Source organism: Manacus vitellinus, unplaced genomic scaffold (assembly GCF_001715985.3).
Source record: "Manacus vitellinus isolate BGI_N305 unplaced genomic scaffold, ASM171598v3 scaffold_5_pilon, whole genome shotgun sequence".
Lineage (NCBI taxonomy): Eukaryota > Metazoa > Chordata > Aves > Passeriformes > Pipridae > Manacus > Manacus vitellinus.
This window is the reverse complement of record NW_021940682.1, coordinates 39,567,423-39,574,981: the sequence shown is the minus strand read 5'-3', so window position 1 is coordinate 39,574,981 and position 7,559 is coordinate 39,567,423. Positions and strand designations below refer to the sequence as shown.

The 7,559-nt window shown below is 34.4% G+C and overlaps 1 long non-coding RNA gene across 1 annotated transcript; it reads left to right on the top strand.

Annotated features, from left to right (window-relative positions):
- Positions 1 to 1,101: 1,101 nt before the first annotated feature.
- On the top strand, positions 1,102 to 6,441 carry LOC108641013. Its single transcript, XR_003916212.1, has 3 exons — positions 1,102 to 1,279; positions 1,396 to 1,489; positions 6,306 to 6,441. It is a non-coding gene; the product is annotated as an uncharacterized LOC108641013 (long non-coding RNA).
- Positions 6,442 to 7,559: the final 1,118 nt, after the last annotated feature.

The window sequence follows — 7,559 nt, the reverse complement described above, 5'->3', positions numbered from 1 at the left end:
CAATGTGTCTAAAGTCCTGAGTACCATAGCTCCCTTTAATGGCATTTTATATACACACATTATTTCACAGATACCAAAGTCCTAGCTGCAAAGCCTTGCTCCTGGAAGTTGAGCCGTTTATTTTTTCTTCCTACATGTCATCTTCACCAAAGCACAAGCAAAGAAGGAGGAATATATCATCACAGAACTTGAAAAAAGAATCCCTACACCCCCAAAACAAGCAAAAAATTCCCAGCATGTTTTAGAATTGATCAAATTGTAAATGCAAGTTATTTGGTGAAAACAACTACTTTCAAAGTATGGAAAGTGGAAAGCTCAACCACTGCCTATACTCTGCTCTGTTCTTGGATAATTTGCTTTGCTGGATCTAGCTCTGTTTGACTCCTGGTAATTTGTATCTTATTTGATTACTCTCTGACCTGTAAAATGTTGCTTTCTGTGTCAGAGTATTTTTTCCATTCTTTTCTTGTGTGTGCATGGCTTAATCCTAACACAATTTTAACATTAATAAGTACTAGAATGCTTCTGTGTGATTTCCATCACCTCTCCACTTAAGTCTGAGTGTACGTTCCAGATAATATTATTGTAACTTCAGCTTCAGAGGTATTTGGAAAGTTAAGGTAGTTCACAAGTTTCCACTATTCCAAGAGATATTTGGTTTCAGTAGTATTAGAAATATTTTTGTCTATATTAAATGCATTGCCTATAAGAAGTATGTTACAGATTTTAGCATTTTTGAAGTAGAACATCCATAATTCTTGTCCACTCTGATTTTTAATGTAATTAATTTCTTCTTATCCAGGATATCCCTTATCTCTCCATTATAATCCAAAGTGGCGATCATACTACAAGATGATTTTGATGGAGGAAACAATTCAAGGCAGAATAAACAATAAAAAGAGAGAATTCCTGTGGCAGGAAGAATGTGACAAGGAATCATGGGAGTTGTAGTTTTCTTATGTTTAAATACAGCGCTTAAACATGTCACATGATCTTTCAGCCAATGACAATCAAGTATTGATTGAGCATGCGTGAGAACCCAGAGAACTACAACTCCCATGATTCCTTGTCACGTTCTTCCTGCCACAAATTCTCTTAGGTACAACTGTATTCCAATTATTAAAAAACCCCACTCTTTTGGCTGTAATAAACAGGGACCTAATTTTACATCAAAATAACATCTACAGGAAATTTCTTTTTCTATTTTCCTTAGACATACTCATTCTCTTCCTACTCATGTAGACAATAGAAAAACTTTGTTGAATATGACACCTCACTTGTAAGTACTCTCTTTTCCCAGATCCTTTTGGCCAACAGACTGTATTCTGTATTAAACTTCAGTCAGTTGTCTAGACTCGGCTTTCTTTGACATATGTTTTTTTAAATGGTCAACAGTTCTTTTAGTCTCAGCAGGAGATTGAAAATTTTGAGAAACTAGTGACATGTTAAGAAGAATTCCTGAGCAAACAGAAATTTCTGTGTGGAAAAGGTGAGTCATATTGAAAAATCCTATATTTAAAATGCATAATTTTGGTTATGGAGAAGAGTGTGGTGTTGGATGTTTTTTATCCTCACTGACAGGAAGGCACAAGGGAATCCCTTAGCAGCTTATGCAAAGTTTCAGGCTATAGTTCCATATTTGGGGAAGAAAAATATTCACATTTTATCTTTGCACTGAATGACATATTGGTCTGGTTTTTTAACACCAGCATGGATGTGGACTTCATTTTAAATGGAAACTTCTTATTGGTGTACTAAATGTGCAACTAGCATTTTAGAAAGTACACATAATGGAGATTGAGTATTTTAAGCCTCTAAATCTTTATTTCACAAACAATCAAAATGAAGTAATAGGTCAGTTAAAAGTCACAGGAACTCCTCATAATAAAAGACTTTTAATATACTATTGGCTGAGATAATTCAACTGTTCAAAAATCAGGAAGTATACACAGCTGCTTTCTCCAGCAGTGCTTTGAGCATCTTTATCTTGATAAATTATATCATATCCTTAATTCAGGTTGAAAATAACAAAACAATTATCATATAATAATGTCAGCTTTGAAGATTAATAATTCCCAATAATTTTACAATATATGGCAGTTCTATGTTTCTAATAGAGAAAAATAAAACATTAACATATGCTAAAATTTTTATTTGCATTTGTAATTAGCACGAGAAAGTAACATGTAAAATACCATCGTTGTCTAAGGACTTAGAGATGAAAAGTATTCTAGAGGTAATTATTTAGTGCTGACAACTACTAACTGAATAAATAATTTTTAATCCTAGGGTTTTGCAGAACTTTTGTCTCAAAGAGAAGGGATATGAACTAAGCATAGTGCATGCAACTAAGCTCATGGTTTGAGAGTTCTCTTTCTCATTTAACCAAAGACAAATCTTGTGTGTTACTCTGCATTCAAACAAAACTTTGGATTATAACAAGAGAAATTTTAGAAAGGGGATTGAAAGAAATACAGCAAAGATATAAAAGGATGAAGAAATCATCAAAAGACAAAATATACTTCTCGAAATTCCACAACCTACCTCTCTAGAAGGAATGACTAGGATTGTTCAGGCTAGGATGAAGTTGATGGATAGAAAGTATGATGGAGAACAATAAAATCAATGTCTCTTTCATTTCTGACCCAAGGGTTTTCTGAGCCACACGTCACAGAATGTTCAGAGAAAATTCTGGAGCGAGGGGGAAATCACTCTTTGCTACCTGATCTTCACGCAGCATGTCCTGCTGGCCACTGTCAGGGATAGGGCTCTGGTATTGACCATCTGACTCATATGTGCCTACTTCTACAGCTGCTTCGTTAAAGACATAGAAGCATCAGTATATTGTACATTAAAAATCATGGCATGAATATAAGTTACGAATCTCAGACACGGAGGAATAGCATGGGAAGAGATGCAATGTATCATATAACTCTAATGCTGCATCTGTATTCTTCAATAAAAATATTTTACCGTTATCTTCAAGTCCCTCGGCATTTTATGTAAAAACCTCTTTATTACCAGTACTTCTATGAATTTAAAATGCCTGGTTTTCCTCTGAAGAATCTGTGAAGAATAAATATGTAGTATTATTTATACAAATTCATCATTAATTGTGTCCTATTCATACCCATCTTCCTCTGGGTGACTGGATGCAATAAAGTATTTGGTATATAAAAAACATAGTCCATACCAAAATAATCTACTTATACTGAGCAGGAACAGATGGCTGTAAAGAGTTATGACTGGTCACACACTGCTTTGTGTGACATTAACCAACAAAATTGGTATTCCTCATAATGACTAGGGATGCTGCTGAACTGCTCATCACCATCTGTCAGGATGAGGGTTGACCAAGTAAGTGCAAAGCAATGAGAAATTTACTGCAGCTTTTCTTGTAAATCCAGTTATGGGTACATGTAATACACATGTATGTTGCCTCATGTAGGCAACAAATCCAAGAAATCACCACTGATTACCACTGGTGAAGCTTCCCTCCCCAAATCAAACAATATATTTTTTAATGTATCTTTTCTTCTTAATTGGCTCAAAAAAGATAACTTTGGGGATCGTGAAAGACTCTCTAATGCCCTGTGTCATCAGTTCCAAACTATCAGGAAAAATATATCTGAACAGCTAGTATTGCAGTATTATTATCTGACCTCCTTCCTTCCCAAATGTGTTTAAGACTTTTTAAAAAAAATAATCAATGAAGTGACACAACAGAGTATGTGGAGAATTCCCTTATGTCAAAATCTGTTTTGAAAAGAGACTGTAGAAGTGTCATGTTGTCTTACATCTGACAATACTATAACATCTGGAATAATGTTTTGCAAATGGAGTTAAAAAATAAAGAGTAATTTGTTTCCACAGCAGGCAGACATAATTTTTATTCAGAGCTTTAGAATTCCTGGTAAGTGGGTGTTGTACAAAGAAAAAAAAAAAAAAGTAGGTGTTGTACAAAGAAAAAAAAAAGTAAACAGAAGCAATCACAGAGAGGTTAGCTTGAAATGTATTGTTTGCTTTTTCAATCATCTGGGTTTAAATTCAAACTCCACAAAGTGCTTTGGTCTTGAAATCAGCATGACTTGTGGGGCAGTGAGAGTAAAATAAATACAAACATAATATGCTCCAGGAAATGACTGCAGAGTATAATAGATTTCCCTGTTCGGAAGTTTGTCTCAATATTCAGACAAAATATTCTTATCCTTTGTTTCATCCTGCTATTCCTATTACGAGTTCAACGTATGTAACTACAGATGATATTGCTTGTAATAAAATCATTCATCTCTGTAAAAATGTTTCCCAAATTTTTGCCTTCAGGAAGCAATAGTGGATGGTCAAGTATTGTTTTAAGACAATAAGTATTAGTAATTTTTTGGTCATTATTAGTCATCAGTTTGTGGGTATGAAACTTGGCATCTTTTTTCTGAACAAGAATTTTATATTTAAGAGATTTGTCTTCAGTTACATCAATCACCTTTGGCAGTATTTTATAATAAATTGCATTTTTGGTGGAAAAGGAAATAGGGTGAAAATATTAGAAAGGAATAATTGAATGAGCCCATGCCGTTAATTAATTATTAATCAGAAGATGATGAAGTGACTTTCTAATATAAATCTCCACAATGAGGCTTCTGTTGAGTAAAGAGTAACTTTGCCTTTTATTACTTTAGGTCTATAAATCTAGTGATGTTGTCTCTGTAGTTAGCGTAAATCTGCTCTAATGAAGATGGTGAAGTGTCAAGCAATAAGCCCATTCTGTTTAACAGTCACGTACTAGTTATTTTCTTTATTAGCTGTTGTCAGTATTCATGGTATTGCAAGACATCAACACTGAGGACAGTTAGGATGAACATCTTTCATCTGGTCAAGATGTTTTTCACCAGCTCAGATTAAGGCTCATTTGCAAAGCTAAGCAAACAAACGTGCAACTTTTTGGCATAGCCAAAACCTGTAGCAGAACTCCCATGCCCATCTCTGCCCTCTGACAGCCACCTCCTCTTGGGACATGGGTGTACCCCACTCCTAATTTTGAGTTTGAAGCAAAGGTTCTGTTTCCTGTTCCTGGTATTATCTTCTCATTTTCAGTATGCCCTTGACTAATGCAGATATGCTGCATTTTCCTATTTTTTTTCTTTAGAAAGACTGAATACCACTTGCTTTTTGTGAGACCCAGTGACTACTCTAGATTTGTGAATCCTACCATCTTGGAAATATTTTCATATTACACTGAAGTAAAGGATTAACTATTGAGTAACTTCAAAAAGGAAAATCTAAGTGCAAACTCTATTTCCAAACTTTAGCCCATTTCCTATATGGTCATATTATGCCACTGTTGATTATATATTAGTTAATGTCTGCAAAGCCCATGAATATGAGGAAACATTTCTAGCTATAACTGTAAAGGTGTTGTCATTGCATGACTGTTTTTGCTGGCAAAGGTAAAACATTCTGTAATACCACTGAATAAACTCTGCTATATCATAGTATATATCATTTATATGAGTTGGTATTTTGGTCTGTTGCCTCATAGCTGATCCTTAAATTTTGTGAGATTCAATACATTTATTTTCAAAATACTTATACACTGGAGAAATTCTGCTCTGTCGTTTTTAAAGAACTCCTTAGAATTGAAGAACTTCATAGATAATATAAGTACTAGACCATAAAATACTATAACTTCAGGAATTTAAATTCCTATTCACATGCCAAAGATTCATGCTAAGGCTTAAGGTAACTGAAGTTTATTGGGATTTAAATTTCCAACTTTCATTTCCTTAGGTGCCTAGAGATCTACTGGTCCTGTCTAAAACTGTTTCAGTCTTGTTAGCATTCAGTACTTTGACAAGGACACTAAGTACTTATCTGCAGAGCTTAAGCAAAACATCCACCAAGAACACTGTGCAGATTAGGTCACAGAGAGAGCAAAATTAAATCAAGGATGGTGCCTTGAAAGTCTTTCAGGTAACAACTAAACAGCATTTTCAGGATACAGAATATCTTGTTCTTTTCCGTTTTCACTCTGTGATTTTTGATTTTTAGCTGAGAAACCCAAAAAACTAAGTACTTATAGCTGCTAGTAACTACTAATAGTTGAACTTATTTCACTTACACAGAGTAATTAAATATCGATTCAGCCAAAGACCATGAGAAACTGATTATATAACTGGTGAGTTCACATGCAGAGGTGAAGGGAAGCATAGCTTTCCCTTTCCAACATAAATAAGCAAATTATTAGTGGAAGAAGGAACTGGATGAGGATGAGTGCTTTAGTAAGTGCAATTAAATCAATATTTTCTTAGGCAAAGTGGAACAATACCAAGTAGGCAGATTGAGGATCCCTCAGCTCATCTTCCTGATGATTAAAAGACTCTTTTGGGATATATGGCTTCCAATCTGCATGGAGGAATGAAACATTTAACACGAGTCTCCCTGGACTGAAAGAAATGACATTAGGTATTTAATTACAAATTTGTGTTTAGTCTTGAAGGTGGGCTGGCACTTAAACTGTAGGGAAGTGAATGATTTATTCCCCTGTCCTCAGCATTATAAAGGGTTGCAAGCAATCCTTTAGCCAGTATGTTTGATTTTGTTAACTTGACAGAGGGCTATGAATCCCTTCTTTCACTTCAAAATAAAATTTGATTTTTGGACTTGATCATACAAGATTCACCCAGTTTCATAGAGCCAGTAAAAGTTCATTGTGCACACTGATGTCTCCTAGGTTACTGTCTTTATGTCAAGGCTGTCTTTCATTTTGCCCTCTGAGAAAGATGGAAGTAACACAGATATGAAAGTCTAGGTAGAAAACTTCTGCAAATTTAGGTGAAAAGGTTGAGTTCATGATCCATTATTATTTGATTTTGAATGACTCTAAGCAATTTTACTCTAACACAGCATGTGTTAATACATTTTCAGCAATCTGAAACTGAAATCCACTTAAAATTATCTTTAGTAGTGCAGAATAAGAGGGTGACCAAATTCTTTCATTTAAAAAGGAAAGCGTTTCTTGTTTCTTGTGTAAATAAACTGTTAGGAAATCTCTTATATTTCCTACATATCTCATTGGTTTAACAAAATGATAAGTTGTTTCCTTCGGGTAGCCAGGCATAATGCAAGTCATCTTTTTACGTGTCTCCAAACTAATTTCCCTCTGTCTAAAAAACACATTGCTTATGACAGATTGTGTCAGATTGCTTATGACACAAGTCTACAGAAACTGAAAAAGTCAGTTTCATTTGTCTGAAAAGTCATGGGTTTAAGACCAAAGTTTTAACTTTTATTTCCTTACTTTCCTTAGTTCATTGTGGACTTCAAAATATCCTGACAAAATTGAACTAAACACACCTATTATTGTAAAATAACTGAACTGCCTAGTGTGAGATAGGATATTGTATTGAATCATTAAGGTACAGTAGTTACCTCTATCAGAAAACTTTACGATCATAAAGTTCTAGAAATGAAGAAGTAGGTTTATTGCAAATAGTAAGCTTGGGATGGAGGGTAAAAAAAGGCAAGGAACAACTATTTTCAAAGTATTATTGTCTTTTGCCTTT